At 37.9% G+C, this 8,192-nt stretch overlaps 1 pseudogene; it reads left to right on the forward strand.

Moving 5' to 3' along the window:
- Window positions 1-1,078: 1,078 nt before the first annotated feature.
- On the forward strand, window positions 1,079-1,658 carry LOC131513121 (phosphatidylethanolamine-binding protein 1-like; annotated as a pseudogene).
- Window positions 1,659-8,192: the final 6,534 nt, after the last annotated feature.

An 8,192-nucleotide genomic window follows, 5' to 3' on the forward strand; every position in this document is an offset into this window, starting at 1 on the left:
AAGCACAAGTGTTCTTGACAGATTGAATCATCAATATTGTTGAGAGCTAACTTTCATATCTAAGAAGCAAAAGCAAGAAAAAAACACACATCTGGGCAAATAAATATATCTGAATATTTTATCATTCTTTATCATTTTAGTCGGTGCATGATATCTTTTCTGAGTTTCGCAATGGTTTTATGTGTTTTTGTATATCCATAAGAAACACACACCATGCTAAAATATAAATGAGTTTAAATAGGCTGTGAATAGTCTAATCATTCATTTATCCATCCATCCACTGAAGAAACAAAGATATCTGAGTATCTGTTTTTAATTGACATTGCCAATTAAAAACTAAATGTTACAGCTTGGCAGACTTAAAAATAGTGTTTAAAATCTAGTATGATAAGTGCTACTACACGCACATGCACATGCACACACACACACACACTCAACATGTATAGTGTTGGACAAATAAAAGTGTAATTTCAAATTTGCAACATGGACAGGGAAGGCTTTACAGAGGAAAAATCATCTGAACTATGTTTAAGCCTACCAAGGGATTTTTAGACACTTAAAAGACAATTGTTTAGTTCAGGAGGGAGAAAAAAATCAGGAGCAATGGCAGAGAAGTTAGCATATAGCCTGAGTTGAATGAGGTGGGACCACATAAATGATGAGAACAAAGGCAGAAACTAAATCATAGAATACTCTACAATTTCATCGAAGGACTTCGGCGTTTAGACTATGGCAAATATAGTATCCCTGATGTGATTGTAGCATTTGAATAACAAAATTGATTTTCAGTTTTGAAAATTCCTGCTAAGAATTTTCAAGAGAATTCCTATAAGAATTTTCAGTTTTGAAAATTCCTATTAATTCCTAATTAATAGAAAGTGTGTAGAGGCAAAGACATGAATACAGTAGGAAGTTACCACATAGGTTTGTAAGACACAGTTAGGACTTAAATTAAGCCAATGAAGTGAAAATAAGAAAATGTGTTGAAACACTTTGTGGACCACTCGGAGTCGGTGCTTCAGGCTGGTACCTTGCCTCCCAAGACTCTTCCCAGCTGTCTGCCCAACCCGGCCCCGTGATGCCCATAGACCTCAGCAAATGGTCCAGGACTGAGCTTATAGGAAGTGGATGAGCAGCCACAGCATCTGCTGCAGGTCAAATATGCCAGGGTGGAGGTTGACAGCTGGCCAAATTGCTGACACCCACCCAGGATAAGAACAGACCCACCAGGACTTCATGGGGTGGTCTTGAGCCACATAAACCTTACACCTTGGTCATGACAGATTCAGATGCTCCCAGATGGAAGGATCCCAAGTACAGGGAATGGCACCATTTTCTGGTGGTCAGAGTGAGGGGCAATGACATCAGCAGTGGCATAGTCCTCTCTGATTATGTCGACTCTGCGCCTCCCAATGGCACAGCCTTCAATTGCTATATCTGGCTGGTTTACCAGCAGAATGGGTCACAGAAGGATGATGAGCCCATTCTCAGCAACTGATCTGGAGACCACCATGGCAAATTCAAAGTATGAGCTCGGGCACCTGGTGGCTGGCACGTGCTACCAGGGTGAATGAGATGACTGTGTGCCCAAACTCTATGAGCAGCTATCTAGGAAGCAGAGGCATGCTAGGAGACAGAAATCGTCCCTGAGGTGTTGAGCAGTGTTCTCAAGCTCAGTGATGCATGTAGATTTCTCTGCTTCCCAGCTTCCCATTCTCACAGGTGAGGCCTGAGCCATCTGGTAGTGGTTTAGAGTGACTTTTCCTTCTGCCTAACCATAATAATTCTAGAGGTTCACACCCAGGTTTATGTTTTGAACAAATTTGAACTGTATTTTGGGGAATATTTTGGTACTAGGTTGGGGTCATCAAATTGTGAATATAAGAATAGCAATCCAGGGGCGCCTGGATGGCCCAGTAGGTTAAGTGTCCGACTTCGGCTCAGGTCATGATCTTGTGTTTTGTGAGTTTGAGCCCTGTGTCGGTCTCTGTGCTGACAGCTCAGAGCCTGGAGCCTGCTTCAGATTCTGTGTCCCCCTCTCTCTCTGCCCCTTCCCCGCTCATGCTCTGTCTCTGTCTCAAAAATAAATAAAAACACTAAAAAAATAAAAAAAAAGAATAGCAATCCAGAATTTAAAGAAGAAAAAATGACCAGAAGAAAAAATGTCTATAGTAACAGAGCAGAGCATCAAAGAATCCTTAAGAAAGGTTTAAAAGAGAGAGAGAGAGAGAGATTTGTTGCCTCTGCCTTTGTGAGCCTGAGTCCAGAATTATGCATGATGGCACTTTTGGGAGTGTTTTCACTGCTATGTCCCTCACCAGGATAGCCAGAGACTGGTGTGGCCACTAACTCCCAAAGTGATACATCCTCGGACTCCTTACTAGGGGTCAGTGCCCCGCTCTGGCTCTTTTAAAGAGCAGTAGTGGAAAAAGCTATAGGGAGAATCACTTTGTGGTTAAGGCAAGGCCATACAAATGAGCTTCAGCGCTGGGTGAGAGGTTGTCAGAAATCCTCAAGTCTGCACCTGTTAAACTGTTCACTCCCCGTCTGTATAAGAAACCCTGATCTGGAGTTGTGGAACGTTGCGTTAATTCTGCTGTTTGCTTACAGTTGAATAAAAATAAAATCACTGTGTGGATAAAAGAAAGACAGAAAATGTGAAAAATTGGTAGGATATGGTAATCTATTGCATGCGAGGTCAGGACTGTGAGAGAGAAGGAAGATCTGCCAGGTCCTATGATTTCACTTTTGAATAGGAAGACTGCATAATTTTTTTTTAATCCAAATCCTAAAACTTACGAAAATAAAGAAGGTTCTAAAATAATCAAACCTTTGTAATGTTGACTTTTATATCTTAATGAATTTGTTGCTATTGTATTAGTGAATACATACTTTTATTCAAAACTATTCTTACAAATAAAATTACTTGTACAAGTAAAAATGCATACCTGTATATATCAAAACAAAGCAAAATATTGAAAAATTACATAAATAGAATTACTGTATTTGACTTATATTGATATACTTTAATAAGTTTCTTAGCCATATCTGTGTCTCAAACTATGTCGTTGTAGAATGATTTTTTTTAATGTGTTCAGATAATTTTTTAAAATAAAATTGCTTGCAATCTTTCTCAGAATTGTATTTTATGGTTAATAAATTTGAAGTAATGGGCTGCTTCTGTTGTTAAAGTTCCGTAAGCCAGAAATATTTTTACCTGAGAAAAAATCATCTGTATTTTCCTAAGGTACCTGTAAACTCAGAGTTAATTCTGCTAAATAAAAAATATTCTTCATTTTATGTTTTTTATTGGAACACATAAAAATTTTAGCCCAAGTAGGGCACAGTTAGTTAAGCTTCCAATTCTTGATTTTGGCTCAGGTCATGATCTCATGGTGTGTGATACAAAGTCCTGCATTGAGCTCTGTTCTGACAGCACAGAGCCTGCTTGGGATTCTCTCTCTCCCTCTCTCTGCCCCTCCCCAACTTGTGTATGAACACTCTCTCTCTCTCTCTCTCTCTCTCTCTCTCTCTCTCTCTCTCTCAAAATAAAGTATTTTTACCAGCCCTGTTTTTTTCCTTTATTCAAAGTAACATTTTTCAACAAGTATTTTTGTATAACAAAATTCATCAAATATATGTCTCTATGATTTTTTTCAATATCTTGTCAAACTTGGATGCTACAGTAAACAAAAGTTGTCTCAATTTCTTTCTATTCTATCACAGAATATTAATTTATTAAGATTAAAAAAGGAGAACCTTTAAAGTCTTTCTCAGAACCCAAGTTATTCTGCAGCTCAAGTGTAGATTTTCAAAAATAAGTTATGTACCCTTTTTGAGCTCTCATCATCTGATTTTCTAGATGTTTTTTGTTTCTGTCAGAAAAAAAATTATTCTTTCTATCTCCAATTTTGTTTCAATTTCCTGAAAGTGTTAAACTTGACATTTTTAAAAAAGATTTCCAGCAAAAGAGTTTGAAAAAAAAAAGTAAACCAAAATTTAGAAAACTCTTTTACAAAATAGTTCAATACCATTGTAGGACACTTAGATTGTTTTATAAGGTTGTTTTAAAGGCTAAAACATTTCTACAAATTTATTGATGGTGGGGAAGAAAGAAAGTGTGAAACTCTCTTTTGTAAGTGTGTTTTTGTTTTGTTTTTAAATTTTTTTAGCATTCATTTTTGAGAGTGAAAGAGACAGACCATGCGCGGGGGAGGGGCAGAGAGAGAGGGAGACAGAATCAGAAGCAGGCTCCAGGCTCCAAGCTGTAAGCACAGGGCCCGATGCGGGGCTCGAACTCACGGGCTGCGAGATCATGACCTGAGCCGAAGTTGGACGCTCAACCGACTGAGCCACCCAGGCACCCCTTGTAAGTGTGTTTTTGTATGTACAGCTGCTGTAGTTTACAGCTTGATACGTTAGACTGGCAATATACTACAAATTGTTGGAGATAATTATTAAGTTTGTGTGTATACAACAAATTCCAAATATATTCACTCTCCATACATTTCTTAATTCAAAAAAGAATATTACCTTTACTATGACTTTATGATCTACAAATGTTTATATTTTTATTCACCTAAAGCTTATCATTTTAACCTTCAAGGTTGAAGTTTTAAGTATTTTAGAATTTTAGTCACAATAATCTCAGGTGTTTCACCACAGAATAATTACCTTCCAAAAGCTTTAGAGTCCATTGATTAAATAAAGCTATAACTATTATTGGCATTAAAATTTCTATTTGAAATAACTTAAAGTCAATTTAAGCCATGTATCATTTAACCCTTTGCAAAGCTTTTCTTTGGAAAATAGAGCCAACCTATGAATAGTTGTTACTATATTGTTGTGTGTGCTTAAGAAAACTTGAGATTGAGGGGCGTTGAGCATGGAGCCTGTTTAAGATTTTCTCTCTCTCCCTCTGCCCCTCTCCTCCACTTGTATTCTCTTTCTCTTTCTCTCCAAAATTTAAAAAAAAAATGAGAGTGAAAAAGTGAAATTAATTTAGAATAGTCATAGAATCTTTTTTCAAAAATTTTTTTAATGTTTATTTATTTTTGAGAGAGAGAGAATGTGAGTGGGTTAGGGGCAGAGAGAGAGGGAGACACAGAATCCGAAGCAGGCTCCAGGCTCTGAGCTGTTTAGCACAGAGCCCAACGTGGGGATCAAACCCACGAGCTGTGAGATCATGACCTGAGCCAAAGACCGACACTTAACCGACTGAGCCACCCAGGCGCCTCTAGAATAGTCATATAATCTAAATGAAAAGCTACATTTCACAGAGTGATATATAAACCCACTTTGCATATTAATTAAATCAAGATCTACTGGCATGGTTTTCTTTTTAAAATTTTAAACTAAATGCTACTGTTTCCCCTTAAGATTTGGTTTTCATGTGGTCTGTGATATTATGGCCCCACATGTGGTAGATGATTAAAGTCACAAATATTCTGTGCAACTCAGAGCAACCTTTAGTAGTAGATTTTATATTAAACATCTATTTCTTATAGTTTAAATGTTTTGGTTCTTAAAAGAGTTTATTGCAAAATAAAAGTTCCAGCAATCAGTGAAAAATTAGTTATAAATATTCAGCATAAAATATAAGCTACCCTAGAGATGGGAGACCGGTCCATTAGCTGATCTAAGAAAGGATCAGAGGATCTAGGAAAGAGATAGTTTTTAGTTACAATGATGAGTTCAGGTTGGGCATCACTAGTTGTTGATAACTGTGGTACACACAGTTGGTGATGCCCACGAAATATTTGGTAATATTGCTTTGGAGTACAGGAGAGTGGTGAAAGACAGAAATACAAATTTGGAAGTTTTCAGCATATGGGTAGTAGTTGAAACCATGTGAGATAAAAGTAAGACATTTTCAGCACTGATACTTGTTGAGGAGTTTCTGGGAATAGGACCAAAGTTCTTTGGACGTTGACAACAAAGGGGAGAATATAATGTTATTACTTTACTCTAAATGACTTGTGTATTAGTTTCTTGTAGCTGCTGCAGCAAATTACCACCAACTTTTAAAGCAACAGAAATGTATTCCTTCACAGTTCTGGATGCCAGAAGTCCACAATAAGTATCACTGAGCCTGAATCAAGATATTTGCATGGCCACATTCCCTCTGGAGGCCCTAGGGGACAATTTGATTTTGGCCTTTTTCAGCTTCTGGGAGCTGTTGACATTGCTTGGCATGTGGCCACATTACCCCAATCACTGCTTCTGTCATCGTATTCTCTTTCTTCCTCAGTGGTGAAATCTCCCTTTGCTTTCCTCATAAAAATAAATAGGATAAATATGATTACAGTTAAAACCCCTTCTGATAACGCAGGATAATCTCTCCATCTCAATATCTTCAATTTAATCACACCTCCATCTCATTATCTTTACTTTAATCATATCTAGGAAGTCCTTTTTGCCTTAAAAGGTAACATTCATAGGTTCCAAGGATTAGGATGTGGATATCTTTGCAGATAGGAGGCTAATATTAGCCTACCACAGCTTGTATCTATCTGATCAACATTGCCCTTGAACATGGAAGACTTGGTACAAAAAAAGTAGTCTCATAATGTCTCATAATTTTTGATTGATTGAAATGACATCTTGGATATATTCTATTAAATATGTTATTAAAAGAATATTATATAAAACATTTTTTCAATATAGCTACTAGAAAATTTTAAATTGCAGGGTCCCTGGATGTCTCAGTCAGTTGCATGTCTGACTCTTGATTTCAGCTGAGGTCATGATCCTAAAGTCACAGGATCGAGCCCTGCATTGGACTCTGCACTGAGTGTGGAGCCTGCTTAAGATATTATGTCTCCCCAACACCTGCTTTTCATGCTCTCTCTCTTTCTAAAAAAAAGAAAAGAAAAGAAAATTTTAAATTGCATATGAAGTTAGCATTGCATTTCTATTAGCACTGGTGTAGAGTGTGTATGTGTTTAAATCTCTTCATCTTATAGAGAAATTGCTGTTTCCTTAAAAATAAATAGTTACAAATCTTGAAAGCTGCACATTAAGTTAATTAAATGCTGAATTTTAATGGTGCCTGGGTGGCTTAGTAGGTTGAGCGTCTGACTTTGGCTCAGGTCGTGATCTTGCAGTTTGTGAGTTCAGGCCCTGCATTGGGCTCTGTGCTGACAGCTCAGAGCCGGGAGCCTGCTTCTGATTCTGTGTCTCCCTCTCTCTCGCTGCCCCTCCACTGCTCATGCTCTGCCTGTCTCTCTCTCTCTCTCTCAAAAAAAAAAAAAAATTAATGCTCAATTTTATTCTATAGATGCACTTTGCTATATTGTAATCCATATTCAAACTGTTTATTTGTTGCTTTTCTCCATTTTACAGCAAGAAACCGAAAGGCCATCATGTGAAATTATTGACCACTTGTGTTTCCTCCGCCTCCATTAACCCCTAATCCTAGGCACCTGGGAGCTAAAGAACACCATAAAGAGCCACAGGTTCTCACTCTCTCTGATGAAGCATCTCTGGAAGGAAGTCTCACATGGTGAGTGCAGACTGACAGTCTCTTAGAACTGAGAAGAAATAAGGTACTTCTTAGGAGTTTGAAACTTTTTTTAAAAAGAGCTGGTATTCTAAAGGGTGAAAGGTGGTAAAGAAATAAGGGTAAAATATTTTTAGTGGGGATCCATCCAAGGGAAACTTATAGGAATTGAAGAGTCTTCCAGGAAAGGAGATTTGTGATTTGAGAGGTTCCTATATGTGGGACTGAGGAAAGAGGTGGAAAAGAGTGATCAGAAGAGGAAATCTAGGAGATCCTAAGCAGTGAAGATCTAGTGAGAGGGAGAAGAAAGAACACTACTATTTGTCAAGCCTCTACCACATGTTGAGTACCTTCATATATGTTATCCAAAATATATTTATAATATTCATTTTTGCAGGCCAAAAATTCGAGGTACAGAAAGATGAAATGATTTTCCTAAGGTCACACAAGCAGTACATATCAAGGGCAAATTTAGGATCCATTGGTTAGTGGGTTGATATTCTTTAGAGTGTTAAAGGTGGATTAAAAGGTGAATCTGTTGGGGGTGACTGGGTGGCTCAGTCTGTTAAGCATCCGATTCTTGCTTTTGGCTCAGGTCATGATCTCATGGTTCATGGGATGCAGCCCCACATTGGGCTCTGCACTGACAGTGTGGAGCCTACTTGGGATTCTCTCTCTCCCTCACTCTCCA

The sequence above is a fragment of the Neofelis nebulosa genome, chromosome 5 (assembly GCF_028018385.1).
Source record: "Neofelis nebulosa isolate mNeoNeb1 chromosome 5, mNeoNeb1.pri, whole genome shotgun sequence".
Lineage (NCBI taxonomy): Eukaryota > Metazoa > Chordata > Mammalia > Carnivora > Felidae > Neofelis > Neofelis nebulosa.